General features: G+C 36.7%; 1 protein-coding gene and 1 pseudogene across 12 annotated transcripts in view; both read right to left on the bottom strand.

The window, feature by feature from the left end:
• Positions 1–21,709, bottom strand: part of PKIB (cAMP-dependent protein kinase inhibitor beta) — a 171,993-nt gene that overhangs the window by 44,344 nt on the left and 105,940 nt on the right. For 2 of the 12 annotated variants that reach the window (XM_078447261.1, XM_078447264.1), the window contains exon 5: positions 1,156–1,216. The exons of the other annotated variants lie outside the window; for them this stretch is intronic. The gene's annotated coding sequence lies outside the window, so the exon portion shown is untranslated. The remainder of the gene's footprint in view (positions 1–1,155; positions 1,217–21,709) is intronic. 12 annotated transcript variants of the gene reach the window in all.
• On the bottom strand, positions 3,155–3,313 carry LOC144616475 (U4 spliceosomal RNA; annotated as a pseudogene).

Raw genomic sequence — 21,709 nt, 5'->3', positions numbered from 1 at the left:
TATTCCCACTACCTAATGGAGACCAGTGGAAAGAATTCAACCATCTTGCTCCTAGAAACAAAGATAAACAATGTACATTCTTGTTCACAGAAAGGGGCCTGTATCTCAAGGTTGAGCACCTGACACAAGATGGGTCAAAAATAATTGGGACATGAACCATCAGTATTCACACTGGCCACTGATAGCAGAAGGGCACTTTGCAAATTCCCTCTACCATACTCCCACTGCCCTCAGCCAGCCTACCATTCATTCTTCCTCGACTACAGCAACAACATCCTAAATGACTCTTCGCATTCTTGCTTCCTGAAACTCTGTTCTTTACAGATGTCAGATAGAATTATGTCAAAGTAAATGTGCTCATGGTCATTCTAGAATTAATCCTTCATAGCCTTTCCATCATCTACAGGATCAAGTTGGCCCCAATATAACTCTCCCTCATTTTCACCCAGGTCCAACCTGCATGAATCCTAAAGCTCTGAAGTCATACCCAGCCAATGGCACCCCTGTGCCTTGTTTATATTGTCACCATGACCGAGGTTTTTTGCCCTCAATCCCCTCCCCATCCCGTGGCTAGCATATATTCAACCATTCAGGGTCAACTTAGGCGCCCCTTTTCCAGACTTCTATGTTCCCTCCCCTTTGCTACAAAACACTCTGGTGTATTTCTTACTAAACTTATATATTTCGGATTAGTGCCTTCCCATCTCCACCTCAGAATGTTTTTTAAAGCCTTTTGAGGACATGGACTGTGACTCATTCCTCTTGCACAACATTTTGCACATGGTAGGAGGAATGAAATAAATATGTTGAATGTCAAGGTGCATGAGGTACTTTTCAGACTCAGAGCTTCCTGAATGCATACTTTTATCACTGTGAAAGAATTTGAAAATCCGAAACAGGCATCTTTTAACCTTGTTCCTATACCCAGCTTCCCATATGGTTTTCACTGTTCCTCTCACTCTGCATCTGAGACTGTTTCCCTTCAATTGAGCCCAACTGTTCAAGCCAAATATAAAGAAATGAGAAGAGGAAGAGAAAAATACATGAAAACATGATCATGGAGGAAGTAGCAATAAAATTCAATTTTATAAGCTTCAACATTTATATAATACAATGTAAATATTACCCCTAAAAAACAAGATTAAGAAAACATACTTTTGTGGTCCTAATTTTTTCAAGCATCTTCCTATACCTCTTGACAAAGATCTAGTAGAAACTGCAAACAGGAACCCAATTTAAAGTCAGTTTGATAAAACTAAACATTGTTCTTTGTATCTTTAAAATGCATGTTTTAAAAAAACCCTATTTTATACCTTTTCCATATTAGCATTTTCATTTTATGAAATTCTACTATTTCTACCCTTTGTAATAGAACCAAGAAACAAAAAGAGAAAGAATACAGTGACATACTTATATTTTCCTCTCCACCTCTTTGAGGCTGTGTTACATACAAATATACTTATGGAATGGACTTTGAAAATAATATTCCGTACATATTTTTGACTATTCACACACATCAAAATTCAGATGTACGAGGGATATGCTAAAGATTAAGAGGCTGAGAGAGTCTACTTATCCTAAGTTATCAACTATCAAAATTTTTACTAACAAAAAAGCAGTAATTTCTGTTTCAAGAATAGTGGCATGCCCCTAACAACAACAACAAAAAATCCTTTAAGCACACATCTCCTATTTATGAATATTTATTTTTATAAATTATAACTATCATTATACTAATAGATTAATTGAAGTTATATGTTATATCATAATTATCATATGTGTTAAATACATTAACAGAAACTTAAAATAAAATCAAAATAATATAACTGGGTATTCTACTATGTCCTTGCTGAACTTCAATATAAGATGCAGAATCTGTTAGATTCTGCAAGGTCTAATTAGACCTCTACAAGATCTAATTCTTTCTACTATCTCTCTTGGAACTACAATTAAATCTAGAGAAAACACGGTGATATATATGACAGCTAAGAGATACCCAAGGCAAGAAGGAAGTGGTCTCACCCAAGGGTGTTTGTTGCATGCCTTATGAGAGGAGCAGATTAAGGTGTGGGTAGGTCAGCAAAAATCCATCCTATTAGAATTACACGCACAACCAGAATTGTGAATCATCTATCTAGTCCAGTGATTTTCCAACTATTTTTTAATATATTTTTTTCCCAAACGAATTCTTTAGCAGATGGACAATGTGTAAGACAGATACAAGCAACACTTCTCAGGTGAAAGCACCTTCAGGTTCTACCCACTCTCTCCTCCCCCTCCTCTCCTCTCCCTCCAAAGATGTAGTTTGAAAATTACATGACCACACTCCCACTTCAGAGATGAGGCTACCAGGCAGGACATGGAACAAGAGCAGTCACTTCAAGACAGAATGTAATATTTTAGTGCGATTTTTAAAAAATCAAAATTAGTTCAAAAACTCTATGATGAAAAAAACATCAAGAATTTAGATAAAGATTTGACCCTGTATTTGTGCGACTCAGCCTCACATACCTCACCCTAGACCTGGACGTGGTCTAGTAACTATTCTGAAAGAATAATATATAAAAATAATGTCATATTAGTTGTATTAAGTAAATGTCTCTATATTACTTAGGGCTATAGAAAAAGAAGAAAATGTAGTCTGGAAGACAAAGTCCAAACAAGGTGTGTTCTACAATACACACCTTCGCACCTTAGTCTGCAGGACTGAGGATGTTGTTTGGGAACAAATAGGCAACTAGACAACTATAATACGTGAGGTAATGCTCAGATCATGCTTGCATTTGAGCTATTTCACAATTTCAATGAGCTACTAAATCTAGTTACAGCTGCTTCAATAAGCATTCTTCTATTTTTGTTTTGTTTTTAAAAACAAATCATCACTCTAAAATGCACAAAAAGCTGCAAGTGAAATGTGTCAAGTGAACATCAGCTGATTCCTAAAAGCAAATTAACCACCTCAACTGCAAGACCTAGTTTGAAAAAGCTGTTCTCAAAATGTACGTAACCTCTCAAGCATTACGATTGTGAAAACAAGCTTCAAAGAAATGAATCATTGTGACATTAGAAAGTATGTACATTCATGAGGATGTTTTCTATTCACAGAACCCATGTGAACTGGTTTAGGAAAATAAATGATTACATGTCCGACACAGAGTAGGCACTCAACACATATTTACTGGATAAATATATGAATCAATGAATGAATGAAAGTTGAAAAAATATTATAAACAGGTAGACTAGGGCCAGATTATAGCAATAATTGCACCTCGGATAAACGTCATTGGCTACGATACTGCCACTGCGCAAAGCTGGGACCAGATTATAAAGAGCTTTGAAACAGAGACTTTGTGCTGTGGGCTACTGAGCACAGATTTAACAAGAGGGGGAAAAAAAAGTACCTCTTTAAAAGAAATAATTGATGATTTTATAGGGAGCCAACAGTAAATCCAGCTAAAAGTCTCTAGAAATAATCTTGGCAATGGGCAATAAAGAGCCACCCAAAGGGTAAAAACATTAAAATTGGAGTAAGGAAGGTGGAAGGTGTGGCAGATGCTGCTGGTTGGCTCCCAAGCTCTTCTCCTCATCTTCTGTACAAACTGGAAGCTTAGCTGGGCACATAGCTAAGAACCATATATCCAAACCTCCCATGCTGCTAAATATGACCATGCAACTGTATTTTGTCATTTAAACGTGGGCTATAAGCAGAAGTAATGTATTTCATTTCTAGGTTATATCCTAAGAGAGAAGGAATTGTGGCCTCTGCCTTTCGAACATTGGTTTGTACCTGTGGTGCTGAGCCATCATTCACCAAACAGACAAGGACAATCAAGACTCTGGGGATGATGACAAAGCAACAAAATGGAAGGAGGCTGCATCCCTAACATGGCCATGCCACTATTCCACCTCTGTACCATCTACCTGAGCTGTCCATAACACGGGACTAAATTCACATTGTGTTTAATCCACTGTTATTTTTGTACTTTGTGATAATTGGCAGACTGATCTCTTAAATAATATAGATGATTCTAAAAAAACATTTCAAGGGGATCCTGGGTGGCTCAGTTAGTTAAAGAAGCTGACTTCAGCTCAGGTCATGATCTCTCAGTTGATAAGTTGGAGCCCTGCATGAGTTCTGTGCTGACAGCTCGGAGTCTGAAGCCTGCTTCGGGTTCTGTGCCTCCCTCTCTCTCTGCCCCTCCCCTGCTCATGCACTGTCTCCTCCCCCCTCCCCCCACCCCACCTTTCTCTTTCAAAAATAAACATTTAAAACAATAAAAAATTTTAAAAAAACATTTCAAAATGAAAAAAATCCATGGAATGTGGTGATAGCTATAGTGAATGAAGGAAAGCTTCATTCTAAGCTTTTATGTTTGAGAAGCTGGGATAACAGAACCACTAACAAAATAACAGATGAGGGCGAGAGCTGATGAAGTTCAAATGGTGGCAATAGAGCCAAAGGGATATGCAGGGTAAGTCACTGGAACAATGCGCCTGAAACTCAGGCAAGGGGAGAAAATTGGAAATGGAAATCTCAGCAATTTTGTATAGAATATATAGTTGAAAAGATGCAAATTGACAGAATCTCAGACTCAGAGAGATCAGTGTGTCAAAAACTGAACAACAGGGTGTTCTCCCAGAAGGCAGGAGGAAGAAGCAATAATCAGCAAAGGCAAAAGCAAAAAAAAAAAAAAAAAAAAAAATCTGTTCTTATCTTCATAAGAGGTTAATGATTGAAATCATGGAATAATAGAATTAAGCTTAATACCAGAAGACAAACAAATTTAAAAGGGATTTGATATAATCTAAACTTCTTAAATCTGTTTAAAGTTCTCATAAAAAATTAAAGCAAACATTTCTTGAGATAAAAAAGCATTAAGCAGGGTTCTAAATAAGCCAGGTCTCAATCATGCGTTAGTTTCCATTTAAACGTCCAGAATCCCAAGACAGAAAAGAATAAGCAACAGGTCCTTAAATCGTCTGTCTCTTCATTTTTCTCACAGTAAAGGAAGGAATGAGGGGAGAGAGGTAAAGGGGAATGGAAGCAGAAGTGTTTTTGCTACTGTCTTCATCCTTTGTACCAAGCTGATGTCTGTAAGTTGAAATGACAAAATGAAACAAAAGCCTCCTCCCCAACTTTTATTAAGTTACATTCAAAGATGCAGTGGATCTAAATTTCACTTTGGATCTACAATTACTTCACAGTGGATCTAAATTTATACTTTGAAGGTAATACAAGGTTGCCAACATGCAAGTCAACTATGACGTACAAGAGTTTGAGAATCTATATTTACTCGCCAGATGTGTTCCAATTACTGGAAGGTCACCAGCATTCCAGAATATTGAGACCACGTTATGTGCAATGCTCTTCAATAGTTCTTCCTCCCCACCCGGCCTCTGCCATCCACCCAGGAGGACACTTTTTAGGGAGCAGTCAAAGCAAAGATTTCTGTTTTTCATTCCACCATCCACTTCAGAATGAAGAAAACAACCATACTCTGAGAGATTATTTTCTCTCCATGTTTTGACTACAGAATGTACATTATAGTTACCCAAGAGACATCAAAATTCCAGGATTCTTTAGCATTATATTTTCTTTGAAACCAATCATAACAATTCACTTTGTATGAGGAATTGATATTCTCCCTCCTTTCCTTGGAAGAGAAGTCTGTTACTAATCTTTTCCTCTTCACATAGTGATTGCATTATCCATGGTCTTTCAACTGTTTGGGGGTTAGTTTTTGTCCTTATTGTTTCTAGCATTATACTTGAGTTTCACAATCAATCTTTTTTAAGTTCTTAATACTGGCTCAAATTGTGGGATTCCACACACACCCCATCTTTTAATATAATGATCAGAATTCTATTCATTCCTCTAAGTAAATCAGGGTAGAAAGGCCCACCCTAAAATGACCTCTCCTTTATAAATGGTTGTAAAATACCTGAACAAAAGTTACTGTACACCATCAAATTAGCTTGGGAGGGAAAAACCCACTTTTTTTCTAATTTTCAGTTGATACAAGGTAAGAATATATGTGTATTAGGATGGGGGAAGAAGGAAGGATTGTATTTCATGGTACTTAGCATAAAGCATGCAAAATTGCCACATTTCACTCCCACCTGGTCTGGCTCTCTCCTCAGGTGTGGCTTGTGTGGTTCTAAAATTCCTGGCATTGAACTTATATAAAGTGAAAACCACTCTGATCATTTAGGAAAGCCCCTTTGTCTACCTTCTTACCATGTGTCATAGAAAAACCACATCACTGAGACACCAGATGCACGTTTATTATAAACTACTCACTGTTTCTTAATGTTGCTTGCAAAGCTCCAATAAAGGAACTTATGTTTTAAAGTTTTCCAATAATATTAAACTTCTTAGCCTAGATTACTTTCTTGCTTGTATCACAATCCTCAAACACCAGGAAATCATCTCATAAGTCTCAGATGTGTTCCATATGACTTACACCATTTTAATAGGTATATCTGGGGCTAACACGAACGCTGTTAAGCATCACAGTTAATGATAAAACAGACTTAAAATTTTAAGCACTAACCCCAATACTCTTATATTCAGTGAAAACCATTTTATATATGAAAGTGAATATACCAACTCGGGAGGGAAGGGAGCTAACAATTCCTGAGTGTTCATGATTTTCCAGATGTCTTAAACATTCTCTAACTGAATCTTCACAAAAGCCCTCAAAAGTACATATTAATGCTATTGGATCCAAAAGGAGCCTGAGGTTATAATAGAGCCAGCACTAAACAGTGTTAAGATTGGAACCCAGGTGTGCCGGACACCAAGTCATACTGTGCCAAGAACAGCAGCATAACTTGATTAAATCAACCCACAGGAGCAGCACAAAATAAATATGTGGGCAAGGAGAGTTGACCAACTCTACTTTAGAGGTTATTTCGGATATGCCACATTTCTTTTCAAAGTGTTTTTAGGGGAGTCTGGGCAGCTCAGTTGGTTAAGCATCTGACTTCAGCTCAGGTCATGATCTCTTGGTCCGTGAGTTCGAGTCCCGTGTTGGGCTCTGTGCTGACAGCTCAGGGCCTGGAGCCGGCTTCGGATTCTGTGTCTCCCTCTCTCTCTGCCCCTCCTTTGCTCACGCTCTCTGTCTCTCAGAAATAAATAAACATTTAAAGATTAAAACAACAAACTAACACAAGTGGTTTTTACAGGATATTCTATCAGCGTTGGACTCTAATACGGGATGCCCCATCCTCACCTTGATGAGGTCAGTAGCCTGTTTAAAGCAGTCAGCTCTGTTTTTTTAGAAGCACAGCAATATCCCTGAAGGCCATTCGGGACAGCCGTAAATGTGTTATCATCTTCTATATCTACCAGAAGATGATTTGACAGGCTCTTAGATTAACAGAGGTGCTAAGTAGGAGAGGAGTACCAAAAACTGTAAATAGATCTTCAATTTTAAATAATATATATTATATTAAGCATAACAATAATAATATATACTATTATTATATACAAATTTATTATTATTATTATTTAGTGTCCTTTGGGGTAAGTCAAGATGCTCTTATAAAATGGACATAAATAATGACCTCTTACAAAACAGTAAACACTTCAGACTTTAGTTTCTATATGTACACAGATAGCCTGTGGGAGCTTTAAGGGCTTTTCAATGTAAGCCTTCTTGAGCCTCTTTGAGGGGCAGTGTCACAGGCGGGAACACTGGGCAAATGAAGTCAGACACTCCTAAAGGTCTGGTCAGAGAAGGATAAAGCTGGGAGAGATTCTAATACTAAAGACAGTATAATGCCATGCACATGAGGTTTGGAGCCAGACTGTCTCTAGAACTTAATAGCTGTAACTTGGATAACTTCAGCCCAGTTATCTTTATTTATAATGTGGAAAGAAAACTTCTGCCTCACAGAGCAATATGTTATGCACATTAAGTGAGACAATGTCTGAAAAGTACTTAGTATAATGCCTAACACATAATAAGTGCTAAATAAACCATAGTCGTTATTCGGACATTCCTTGTACCAAAGGAGAAACTGTACTTTGTACTTACTGAAGAGTAAATGACTAACACAAGATCATAGGCCATTTCTTCATTGGGGTGAGGGGACAGGATGGAATATAAACTCAGCTTCATCTAAATCAAATTGCTCTAAATAACCAATTACCAACATAGGACCAGAAAATGTCCAAGGAAATTTCAAATGCATTTTTTTTTCATTAATAAAACTGACTTTATATCCAACTCTTTTTCCTCTTCCTGACCTCCATTTCCTTTTAAAACTAACTCTGTATGAATTCCTGTGTGATTTTGATTCTCTTAGTGGTTGGGCTAACAGTGGCCTTCTTGAATCTACTTTGTCCTGATATTCTCAGTTATTGCTCTTTCTCCTATAGTCTAGGAAAAGCATACATAAAAGAGAAATATACTAGAGGAACTTTATTCAAAAGTCATATGTCTTTGCTAACTATTTAACATGCTGCAGATTTAGATATTTCTATCTAAATAAGATATAGAATGTTAGTTTCAGATTCTAGATTAATATTAAGAAAAAAGCCCACCCTGGAATAGTATTTTGAGATAAATCCATTCATAAAGGGTCTTTTAAGAGTACCTCTTGAGCACCAAATGTAAGAACAATCTCTAAAAAGTAAACGGACCAGGTAAAGACTTCATACTCAGTTCACTGGTAAAGAGACTTAGGCTAAAATGTTCATTTCTGGTTTTCCTACTTATCTTTGCTAAGAGAGGCAGCCTAGTCTTGTTTCTTTTTGTCAGTTGTTTGCTGTTCTTTTGAAGGTTTTTTAAATCCAGGTATATGGGTCAACCAAAAAAAACCCTTCACTTTTCTAATTTATGATCTGTATAGAACTGGAGAGGGATTTGCAGCAGGTTACTGCATTAGGCCGTATGGACTGCACTTCATGTCTACCACTCACACCGTAGTCCCACGCTCGTGTCTAAATTTAAGAACTGTTGATGCCATTGAAGTACAATTTTAGAATAAAGGAAAACCTTAAGACACTTTTTCTAAAGATTTGTTTTTCCCCAGAGCACTGTTTACTGGACACACTAAATTAAATATACTTGCTTTCGAGATGAATTAACTTGTTTTTTTTTGTTGATTTTTTTACCTTATTTTAATTTTATTATTTTTTAAAATTTAAATCCAAGTTTGTTAACATATAGTGTAATAATGATTTCAGGAATAGAATTTAGTGATTCATCACTTACATATAACATCCAGTGCTCATCCCAACAAGCATCCTCCTTAATGCCCATCACCCATTTAGCCCATGCCCGCACCCAACACCCCACCAACAACCCTCAGTTTGTTCTCTGTATTAAAGAGACTCCTAGGATTTGACTCCCTCTCTGTTTTTATGTTACTTCTGCTTCCCTTTCCTTTATGTTGATCTGTTTTGCTTCCTAAATTCTACATATGAATGAAATCATATGATGTCTTTCTCTGGCCGATTCATTTTGCTGAGCATAATACACTCTACTTCCATCCACATTGTTGCAAATGGCAAGGTTTCATTCTTTTTGATCACTATATATATACACACACACACACACACACACACACACCACATCTTCTTTATCCATTCATCAGACAATGGATATTTGGGTTTTTTCCATACTTTGGCTATGGTTGATAGCACTGCTATAAACACTGGTGTACAAGTGCCCCTTCAAATCAGCACTCCTATATCCTTTGGATAAATGCCTAGTAGTGTAATTGCTGGGTCATACAGTAGTTCTATTTTTAATTTTTGAGGAAAAGAAGATGAATTAACTTATTTAGAAGCCTTCACTTTAACTTATTTAGATATGCTTCACATTAAGACATTAAATTCAGGGGCTCCTGGGTGGCTCAGTCTGGTGAGCATCTTGACTTTGGTTCAGGTGGTGATCTCGTGGTTTGTGAGTCTGAGCCCCACATCGGGCTCACTGCTGTCAGTGCGGAGCCCGCTTCAGATCCTCTGTCCCCCTCTCTTTATGCCTCTTCCCCACTCTCACTCTCAAAAATAAAAATAAAAATAAAGATATTTCATTAATCAATAAAAGATTATGGACAGACCAAAAAAAGAGGCAAAACTCAACAAAAATAGATACAATGTCAAAATTATCTCCTTCCTTGAATTTGAGAGTGACTACATGTCTCAGACTTAGGCCAGTGACATTTATTACTAACTGAATTAACATCTCCGATAACAGCACTTTATTCATGTCAGGATTTATCTGGCTCGGAGAAAAATGGCAGCTGCAGTGGTGATTCACTAAAACCGATTCTCAGCGAAGCAGCTGCTGCGGAAAGCTGTGCTCCTCACATCAATCATGCGCTGATTGTCACAGCGAGTTGAGTCACATCATCTGCTCAGTCGATTGATTTCGTGATTGTTGATATTTGCATTGCACTGCAGTACTACTGTTGTCATATCATGCTGCACTAGTTGAAATAACATCATCTGGGGGACACTTCAAATATGAGAAAATCCACATAATCATGAAAATACAGCCATTTTGTGAAGGAGGTGCTGAAAGAGCAATCACTCTAACTGCTAAGAGACTAACTTATTTTTAGTAGAGTGAGTCTACCCACTTCTGTGCTCCTCTGAGGAATTGGCCTCCGTCGGTCACACTTCAGCAGTGTCACAAATCCCAGATTTGGAGTCATAGGTTGGATCGTGTCCCCTAAAAAGACATGTTGAAGCCCTAACCCCAGTACCTGTGAATGGATCTTATTTGGAAATAGAATCTCTGTAGATATAACCAAGTTAAGATGAGGTTATGCTGAATTAGGGTAGGACTTTAACCCAATATGACTGTGTATCCTTATAAAAAGAGGGAAGACAATGTGAAGACACAAAGGCACAGGGAAAATGTCAGGGAGAGATGGAAGCAGAAGTTGTAGTAATGCATCTACAGGCCAAGGAATACGTGGTGCTACCAGAAGCTGGAAGAGACCAGGAAGGATCCTCCCCAAGAGGTTTTGAAGGGAGAATAGTCTTGTCGACAGTTGCTTCAGATTTCTGGCTTCCAGATTGTGGAAGAATAAATTTCTGTTCTTTTTAAGCCATTCAGTTTGTGGTACTTTGTAATGGCAGCCCTTTTGGGGCATCCATCTGGAGATGGCGAAAGAGCATCAGCTGCTTTTAGAGAGTGTGGGTATACACAGTGTTGACCGAGAGAACCATAGTGCCTAAATAGACTTTTCTTACAGGCCATGTTTACTCAGATTAGAGACCGTTCTCAAATTAAAGCATCCTTAAGTGTGTAGATAATTCTGAGGATAGACAAAATCAAGATCAGACTAATGGGTCTTAGATGTGAAAATATGTAAAAATAGCTTGTGATGAACCAAATATCCCGTAACACCTTGCGTTTCTAGTGCTTCCTGTCAGGATTAACAAATGTCAAGCTGTCACCACATTTACTTCTAAAATGTTCCAACACACTCAAAAGAATGAACAGATGTATTAGAATCACTAGAGTACCTATTTCCATGAAGTTTTTCAAAGCAAAGAAGGTGCAGAAGAAATGGCACGGTCAGGATAAGTAAAACAGGAATAGGCTTGAGGGATTAAGGCATTAAACTAAACCTTCATAATTCTTGCTTAAGCTTTTTTTTTTTTTTTTTTTTTTTTTTTTTTTTTTTGGAAGGTAGAAAAACATAGCAGTTAGATTCAGACACCCTTGAGTTATGCTAGCTCCACCACTAGTGAGGTCTGTGTCTTTGGACAAGTTATATATCCTCTCTGAACTTCAACTCACTCATGAGTAAATGAGACTAATAATCCCACCACCTTTATAAAGAAAGCATTTGGTAATTATTAGCAATTATTATTACTACTAATCTCCATGTTAACTTAAGTTGCCACTTCACTCATGGAAGAGATGTGCCTCCACACCTCTGCTTTCTGTTTTTAAACCAGAATGAAATAAAGTCAACTGCACAATAGTTCAACTCTAAATTTGTACCCATAGTGCCTCACCTCCCGGTGGATGACATGCATTTGGACAGAAAAAGTAAGTCTTTTGCAAACCTTGTTGACAAGAATTTTTCTAAAATATTCTAATCCCTTTCTCCTGTTTGGTAAATGGAAGATACTGGACATAACACTATCTTTTAAATCATTGAGCCTCTTGCAGTTTTTGATGGTCATTATATATTCTGAATATCAAATATTATTAGGATAATCTTTTTTATATAATACTTCAAACTAGTAAATATATCAAAATGGTCTTCTATAATGTACAAACATGCTCATTGTGCTGTTTATCCCCTTATAATGTCATCCTATTCTTTTGCTTCATTTTGTTTCTTCTGAAGTAGAACATCAGATATGTAAAAAGCCAGTTATCATGCCCTCATTCTTTTCTTCTCAAACTATCAACTATAGGTAATTTGATATTTTTTAAAACTTCTTCAACATGTTGAACAGTTGTTTTTGAACCCAAATTAGTTATTTACTTTAAAGACTGACAACTTTAATATTGTTGATTTCAGTTCACCAATCTGGTCTGAGATATGTAGCAATTCTACCACATGCTGCCCCTCCCAGTGTTGTCTCATCAGCAAAGTTGAAAAAAAAAAAAGATACAGAGAAATATTCTAATACTAAACAAAGCTTCCCCGATAACAGTGCTAAGAATGTCACTAGAGATTTTTCTCCACCTTGAATTGTGTCCATTCAAGAAAGGAATACAGAATTTATAAATAAATAGATTTTGGATCTGAAGACTTCAGATGGCTAAGACGACAATACTCCCCAAACTGATCTACAGATTCAAATACAAGCAACATCAAAATCCCAGCTTCCTTTTCTGCATAAATTGACACACTGATCTAAAATTTAGCGGGAAAGTAAGACATGTAAAACAGCCAAAACAATCTTGAAAAAGAACAATTTTGGAGGACTCACACATCTCGATTTCAAAACTTAACACAAAGCCATAGTAATCAAGACAGTATGACACTCACATAAGGACATACATGTATAATTGAGAGTCTAGAAAATAAAACCCATATATTTATGGTCATTTGATTTTCAACAACAGTGTCAAGGTAACTGAATTGGGGAAAGAATTGTCTTTTCAACAAAGGGTGCCAGGACAACTGGATATCCAGATGCAAAAGAATGAAGTTGGACCCATCTCATACCATACACAAGAATTAATTCAAAATGTATCACAGAGCTAAATGTAAGAGCTAAAACTATAAAACTCCTAGAAGATGAATAAGAATAAATCTTTATGACCCTGGGGTAGGCAATAGTTTCTTAGATATAACACCAAAAGCACAGGTAACAAAAGAAAAAAATAGATAAACTGAACTTCACTAAAATCAAAAACTTTTGTGTATTAAAGGACACCTTCAAAAAGTGAAAAGGATATTCACAGATGCGAAGAAACTCTTTGCCAATCATATACCTGATTAGAAACTTGTATCTAGAGTATATAAGAACTATTACAATTAAATAATAAAAGATAAATAACCCAATTTAGAAAATGGGCAACAGATATTAATAGACATTTCTCCAAAGAAGGTATGCAAATAGTCAATAATTAGCACATGAAAAGATGTGCAACATCATTATCCAATAGGAAAATGCAAATTAAAACCACAATGAAATACCGCTTTGTACCAGGATGGCTTTGGACAAGTATTGGCAAGGATATGGAGAAATTGAAAGCCTCATTTAGTGCTGGTTAGAATGTAAAGTAGTGCAGCCTCACTGGAAATAGTTTGCCAATTCCTCAAACTGTTAGACATAGTTACTATATGACCCAGCCGTTCTACTCCTAGGTATATATACCCAAGAAAAATAAAAGGATATATTCATGGGAAGACTTATACAGGCACAACATTTTAACATTGCTTCACAACAATGTCATTCATAATAACCAAAAAGAAACCCAAATATCTATCAACTGAAGAACACACAAACAAAATGTGGCCTGCCTTATGATTTAATTTATTCGGCAATAAAAAGTAATGAAGTACTGATACATGCTGCAATGTAGATGAAATTTGAAAACATTATGCTAAATTAAACAAAACACATATATGTTTCCATGTACATAAAATGTCCAAAATATGCTAATTTATAGAAACAAAGTAGATTTGTGGTTTCTTGTGGCTGGTGTGGGGGGGGGGGTGGTTTGGGGAGAACCGGGGAGTCACAACAAATGGCTTTAGGATTTCTCTTTGTGGTGATGAAAATGATATAAAGTTGATGGCAGAGAGATGTATGAATATGCTAGAAACCATTGAACTAGATTCTCTACATGGGTCACTTTTATGGTATGTTAATTATATGTCAACAAAGATTTTTTTTAAGTTAAATAAATTTACTGTAAAACATCCATAAAGGATGTTAACATTCAGCGTAAATACTAATATGAAAGAGAATTTATTTGCAATATGCCACTCAAGATTATCCATACAGCCATTTATTCTTAAAGAATTTTGAGCAACACATTGATTGCAGATCTCAACTTGAACTTCTTTTTTTGAAAAAGGGAACATAGAGTTAGGGTGCCAGCTTGTTACATTTAACATATCTCGCATGTTTTCTCTACCTTTTGATTATTTTTCTAAAATAGTAAGAAACATCTAATATGAATATTCAAACTACAAATAGAAATGTTTCTATATAGAAAGGTTTATTAAAGGGGTGAGTGTTTTAGATAAGTGGTAATAGTGATTGCAGGAATATGCAAATCACTGAGATATTCTCCTCTATTCACAACTCAGTTCCAAATCTGTTTTCCTGAAGAAGCCACACATTTCCATAAGAAAGCATGCTTTCTTTGGTCTTTTAATAACAGACACAATCATCCTTCAGACTATAAAATAGCATGGGAAGGGGGTTGTCTTATTTTATTTTGACCAAGAATTTATGTTTGATAGACCAGGAATTTTTTGGTGCAAGTAACCATAAACTTATTTAATTCTAAAATATTCATGCCTTTCATGCTTTCCAGTGATTACCATCCTAAACATGCAGTAAGCTCTCTTGGTCATGAAGTCTATGTGAGGAGGATGTGACTACATCTATGGTTAGGCTTCTAAGAGAACAACTGATCACAGAGCTACAGAATGCTAGAGTTGGGGGGCGCCTGGGTGGCTCAGTCGGTTAAGCGTCCGACTTCAGCTCAGGTCACGATCTCGCAGTCCGCGAGTTGGAGCCCCGCGTCGGGCTCTGGGCTGATGGCTCAGAGCCTGGAGCTTGCTTCCGATTCTGTGTCTCCCTCTCTCTCTGCCCCTCCCCCGTTCATGCTGTGTCTCTCTCTGTCTCAAAAATAAATAAAACGTTAAAAAAAAAAAATTAAAAAAAAAAAAAAGAATGCTAGAGTTGGAAGGAGCCTTAGAGAAGAATATATTTAAATCTTTAATCTCCATTCTCTGATTTCAGAAGAGGCCCTATATGCCATCGTTCCTGAATGGGTTGCCAAAATGAAGAGCAGAGGCAGAATTAGAACTCAGACCTTCTGAGACCCTCCCCAGTGTTCTTTTAACCACATCATATTGTCTTTGAATACATAACACAACATGGGCTTCTTTGCTCTTGACCATGTTGTCAACAAGAATGAATGTGCATACAAGTAACCCACCATGTTTTGTGGGGCTTTTCTTATGCACATCAGAATCCTCTGGATTCTGCTGTGTTCAGAAAACACCTGCGAATGATTCAGTGTTTAGATTTTTCATTCAAGCAGAATTTGACATTTCTAACTCATTTGTAAAGGCAGACTGAAGTACATAATTAATTTTCATGTTCTTTCAGAATATTTTAATATCATGCTGCACAGGATAAGTGTTTTTCTTTTTTCTATTTCTTTTGTGCAGTGCTTTCTATCACACAGCCATTCTCTGTGTCTTTTCATATAAAAGCTTCTTGTATTTTACATTTTTTTCCTTATTTGTGTCCTCTAAAGATAGCATGAGCAGAAATCACTCAGCTAATAGATTTTCAAATTCTTCGCTTTTTCATTTACAAATTCTCCTCTTGCTAATTCATTTAACCAATGCCAGTCCATGCATAGACAACTTTACCCAAAAAAAATCTGAGATAGGGGCACCTGGGTGGCTCAGTTGGTTGAGCGTCCGACTTCGGTTCAGGTCATGATCTCGCGGTCCATGAGTTAGAGCCCTGCATTGGGCTCTGTGCTGACAGCTCAGAGCCTGAAGCCTGCTTCAGATTCTGTCTCCCTCTCTCTGCCCCTCCCCCACTCATGCTCTGTCTCTGTCTCTCTCTCTCTCTCTCTGTCGAAAATAAACTTTAAAAAAAATTTTTTTAAATCTGAGATAGTTTACTAAATTAAAATTTTAGATGCTAGTTAAGAATATGGCTTCTTTCAAACAGGGAAATTCTTGCCTGGGCCTTAAGAACAACAGAATATCTTCCTCTACTAAGTTAAAGCTTGCTCAGTGCCTGAGTGGAAAAAACAAATAAATCAAGTACCAATAGATAAATCATATAACAGCCAAATGGTTTTGCAGAATGATTTTACACTTTGATTTATCAATAGATTCAAATGATTCACAATGTCTTTTAAAAACATAATTAAATTTTGCATCATCTCTGAGGGAAACAGCATGGTAAGGGCTGAATATTCTTGATGCCAAAAATTTTAAAGATATGTAATAACTCTGTCTTGAAATTTAAAACTACATTCAAGTATGTTTTATGTGTATATATAAAGTCTCATTAATTTTGCTAAGTACATTTATAGAGTAAATAAAATTCTAATGAGAAGTAGAGGTCTTCAAACTTGTCAAGAAAACGAAGTATTTAGAAGTAATCTATTTCCACATAAATAATATGCAAACAAAAACATGTTACTCATTTAAATAGTCCATATGACTTCTATTTGATGAATTCTAGTTTTTGTTTCTCATGAAAAAAAATTGCTTTGATTAAAAAATTAAATACAGCTTCCTGTTTAATATTATTATAAAATGTTAATAACATTAATCTATGATTCTATCATATTCAACACTATATTCCCAGTGTTTAGAAGACTGCCTGACAGATGGTAAGTAGGGGCTTAATAAAAATTTATCAGGGCACCTGGGTGGCTCAATCGGTTGAGTGCCTGACTCTTGATTTTGGCTCAGGTCATGATCTCACAGTTGTGGGATGGAGCACTACACTGGGCTCTGTGCTGAGCGTGGAGCACGCTTAAGATTCTTTCTCTCTGCCTCTCTCTCTCTGCCTCTCTCTCTCTCTCTCTCTCTCTCCATCTCTTGCTCCCTCTACCCTGGCTCGCTCCCTCTCTAAAAAGAAAAAAGAAAATAAAGTGAAAAAAAATTTGTCAAGGGGCACCTGGGTAGCTCGCTTGGTTGAGCATCCGACTCTTGACTTTAGCTCAGGTCATGATACCAGGGCTGTGGGATGGAGCCCAGCATCAGGCTCTGTGCTGAGCATAGAGCCTGCTGAAGATATTCTCTCTCTCTCTCTCTCTCTCTCTCTCTCTCTCTCTCTCTCCCTCTGACCTTCTCCCTTGCTCATACACACTCTCTCAAAACAATAACTGTCAAATGAATACTAAATAAATGAATAAGTATCATTGTTAATATAAACATCTAACATTACCCAGTGCTTTGAATGTACCAGGAATGATGTGAAACTCTATTTTGTTGCTTTCATCTTCAAACAGCCCCACTGGGGATGAACTACTGTCATCTCCATTTTATACATGAGGCCAAGTTTATTTTTTTATTGTTTTTTTAATGTTCTTTTTTCAAGTTTTTAAAATTTATTTTAATTAATTAATTAATTTTTAAATTTACATCCAAGTTAGTTTTGCAACAATGATTTCAAGAGTAGATTCAAGATGCCCCTTACCCATATAGCCCATCCCCCCTCCCACAACCCCTCTAGCAACCCTCTATTTGTTCTCTATATTTAAGTCTTTTATGTTTTGTCCCCTCCCCTGTTCCTATATTAGTTTTGCTTCCCTTCTCTTATTTTCATCTGTTTTGTATCTTAAGGTCCTCATATGAGTGAAGTCATATGATATTTGTCTTTCTCTGACCGACCAATTTCCCTTAGCCTAATACCCTCTAGTTCCATCCATGTAGTTGCAAATGGCAAGATTTCATTCTTCTTGATCATTGAGTAATACTCCATTGCATATACATACCACACCTTCTTTATCCATTCATCCGTTGATGCACATTTGGGCTCTTTCTATACTTTGGCTATTGTTGATAGTACTGCTATAAACATGGGGGTGCATGTGTCCCTTAGAAACAGCATACCTGTATCCCTTGGATAAATACCTAGTAGAACAATTGCTGGGTCGTAGGGTAGTTCTATTTTTAATTTTTTGAGGAAACTCAATCCTGTTTTCCAGAGTGGCTGTACCAGTTTGCATTCCCACCAGCAGTGCAAAAGAGATCCTCTTTCTCTGCATCCTTGCCAACATCTGTTGTTGCCTGAGTTGTTAATGTTAGCCATTCTGACAGGTGTGAGGTGGTATCTCCCTGTGGTTTTGATTTGTATTTCCCTGATGATGAGTGGTCTTGAGCATTTTTTCATGTGTCTGCTAGCCATCTAGGGCTGTCTTCTTTGGAGAAGTGTCTATTCATGTCTTTTGCACAGTTCTTCTCTGAATTATTTGTTTTTTGGGTATTGAGTTTGATAAGTTCTTTATAGATTTTGGATACTAACCTTTTATCTGATATGTCATTTGCAAATATCTTCTCCCATTCTGTCGGCTGCCTTTTAGTTTTGATGATTGTTTCCTACACTGTGCAGAAGCTCTTCATTTTGATGAGGTACCAATAACTCATTCTTGCTTTTGTTTCCCTTGCCTCCGGAGATGTGTTGAGTAAGAAGTTGTTCTGGCTGACTCTGAGGTCAAAGAGGTTTTTGCCTGCTTTATCCTCTAGGATTTTGATGGCTTCCTGTCTTATGTTTAGGTCTTTCATCCATTTTGAGTTTACTTTTGTGTATGGTGTAAGAAAGTGGTCCAGGTTCATTTTCCTGTATGTCACTGCCTAGTTTTCCCAGCACCATTTGCTGAAGAGACTGTCTTTTGTCCATTGGATATTCTTTCCTGCTTTGTCCAAGAATAGTTGGCCATACGTTTGTGGGTCCATTTCTGGGTTCTCTATTCTGTTCCATTGATCTGAGTGTCTGTTTTTGTGCCAGTACCATACTGTCTTGATAATTACAGCTTTGTAATACATCTTGAAGTCCGGAATTGTGATGCCTCCAGCTTTGGTTTTCTTTTTCAAGACTGCTTTGTCTATTTGGGATCTCTTCTGGTTCCACACAAATTTTAGGATTGTTTGTTCTAGCTCTGTGAAGAATGTTGGTGTTATTTTGATAGGGATTGCTAATGTTTATTTTTGAGAGAGAGAGACAGAGACAGAGACAGAGAGGGAGAGAGAGAGAATGAGTGGGGAAGGGGCAGAGAGAGAAGGAGACACATAATTTGAAGCAGGTTCTGGGCTCTGAGCTGTCAGCACACAGCCTGATGTGGGGCTTGAACTCATGAACCGTGAGATCATGACCTGAGCTGAAGTCATATGCTTAACGGATTGAGTCACCCAGGCGCCCCTACATGAGGCTAAGTTTAGAAGGCTAAGTAAATCTCCAAGGCTGCCCATTGAGCAAGTCTGACAACATTAACAACATTCTTATAGATCAGATACTAAAATCCTCAATTTATAGATAAGCACATAGAGTCTGTTATCCTGGTTTTCCCTCAATTATTAGGTTTATTTTTATTATGGTCTTTTTTGAGTCATAAGCCAAAGAAATAAAGTATAGTCACAGTCCTTCCATACTCTGTTCCAAGTCCTGTTTTTGGTTGGACTCTGGTTAAGGCATAAACATATAATAAAAGTAACTTCTACCTGGCAACTAAAACATGCTATATAAATAATATGAATTATTATCATAGTGTGCCTAACATTTTAAAGATAAATATGATTTGATTATCCTTATTTCATTGATTAGAAAACTGAGGCTAGGAGAGGTTGCCCAAGCCACAAGCTAGTTAGTGCCAGGGTCAAGATTCAACCTCAGATTTTCTGTCTAATCCAAACACACTTACCAAATTATTAGTACTTCTCATCTTCTGGGGATAAAAACTTTCCCAGAACTTTGGCAAACTAGAATTGCCCCATGCCTGAACCTGGTCCCAAAAAGCAGACTCTTCTCTATGAGCTTCACAGATTTCAATGATGCATCAAAGCAATAAAGACATAAGGGGCACAACATATTATTAGAATTCTTCCATAGTGGACCCAGAGTATTTCCTGGACAAGAAATCCATTGGTGGTAACCTAATTTTCACTCCTCCTTCCATGGAATATAAACTCTTCCACTTGTCTTTAGTAATATTAGTGCCTTATGCTTGTGATACTGCATTTTTCATGTTTTATCACATTCAAAGCTGACCAAATCTATTTTTAAAATATCTCATTAATTTCACACATTTTCTGAGCTAACAATACAATCTTTATTGTATACAGGGAAAGGAAAAGAATGAATGCTGAGAACTTCCCTATTGAAGAGACCCATGTTTCCTTCAGAACCATCAGTGACCCCTGGTTCAGATTTAAGGTAAAAAGATATAGCAGCCAGCAATGGTCTGGAGGCAGATCTGCTGTTGCCAACAACATGAGGCTCTCCTCTGGCCATAATTGAGAAAGAGTTCCACACAGAAGGTCCCTACAACTAAGGAAAAATCAAGTTTGAATTCTAACCTTGTTAAACTTCTATAGTAATGTGCACATTACCCCATCATGAGAGCAATAACTGCAAATTTGAAAAAAAGAACAAATGAGTGCATACATGAATGAAGGCAATTAGTGAAAAGCTCAAAGTCAGGCAACTGGATTTGTTGCACCTCAAGGGATAATATGTAAGTCATAATCTTAAAAGACTCAGCAACCTAAGCTAATACATTTCCTACTCTGTGAGTAATATATGTACCCCAAAATTTATATATATGCATATAACTTATATGTAACAATAATTACATATTATAATTATATTGATTATATTATAATTATATAAATATATAAATTATATAAATAAATATATATACATAATTACTTTTCTGAATTTGTAAATCAAATCTGACTCATCATTTACTAAGGACTATTCAATTACCATAATTATATAGTAACTTACCCAGAGCCCATATATGCAGGTGTTGTCAAAGTATAATATAAATGACTTCACCCAAATCACTTCTGTAAATATAAGTTATATCCAATATTTCCTACTAATTACTTCAGAACTAGCATAAAACTAACCTCTTCCAAAAATATTTTAGGGGGCCCTCCAGAAGATTAAAATTACATAACATTTCTAATTATTCTTAATTCTGGAACTAAGGTTCCAGGCAGTTTTTTCTTTGAAATTTGCATGAAAGACTAGTAAATTTAATGAATATCCTAATCAACATGATGTAAAGAATTTAATCTAGAGATTCAGGACAACAGCAGAGAATTAGAATTTGTGAGTATTTCTTTAGGGTTATCATATACATCACCACATATCTAATGTTTGATAAATCCCTTATCTTTAGTTACATCCCTTAATTGCTCTAGTAAGAGCTGCAGATTCCTGCCTCCATGAGACTGAATCGAGAGAACTTTTATTGGTGGTTTGAGTATGTTGAGATGTAGCTGAAAGTCAGTGTTTAAGCTGAATTACTCCCTAATCTTTAAAGCTTAGACA

Source organism: Panthera onca, chromosome B2 (assembly GCF_046562875.1).
Source record: "Panthera onca isolate mPanOnc1 chromosome B2, mPanOnc1 haplotype 2, whole genome shotgun sequence".
Lineage (NCBI taxonomy): Eukaryota > Metazoa > Chordata > Mammalia > Carnivora > Felidae > Panthera > Panthera onca.
The sequence above is the reverse complement of the archived record's forward strand: the minus strand, read 5'-3'. Positions and strand labels throughout refer to the sequence as shown.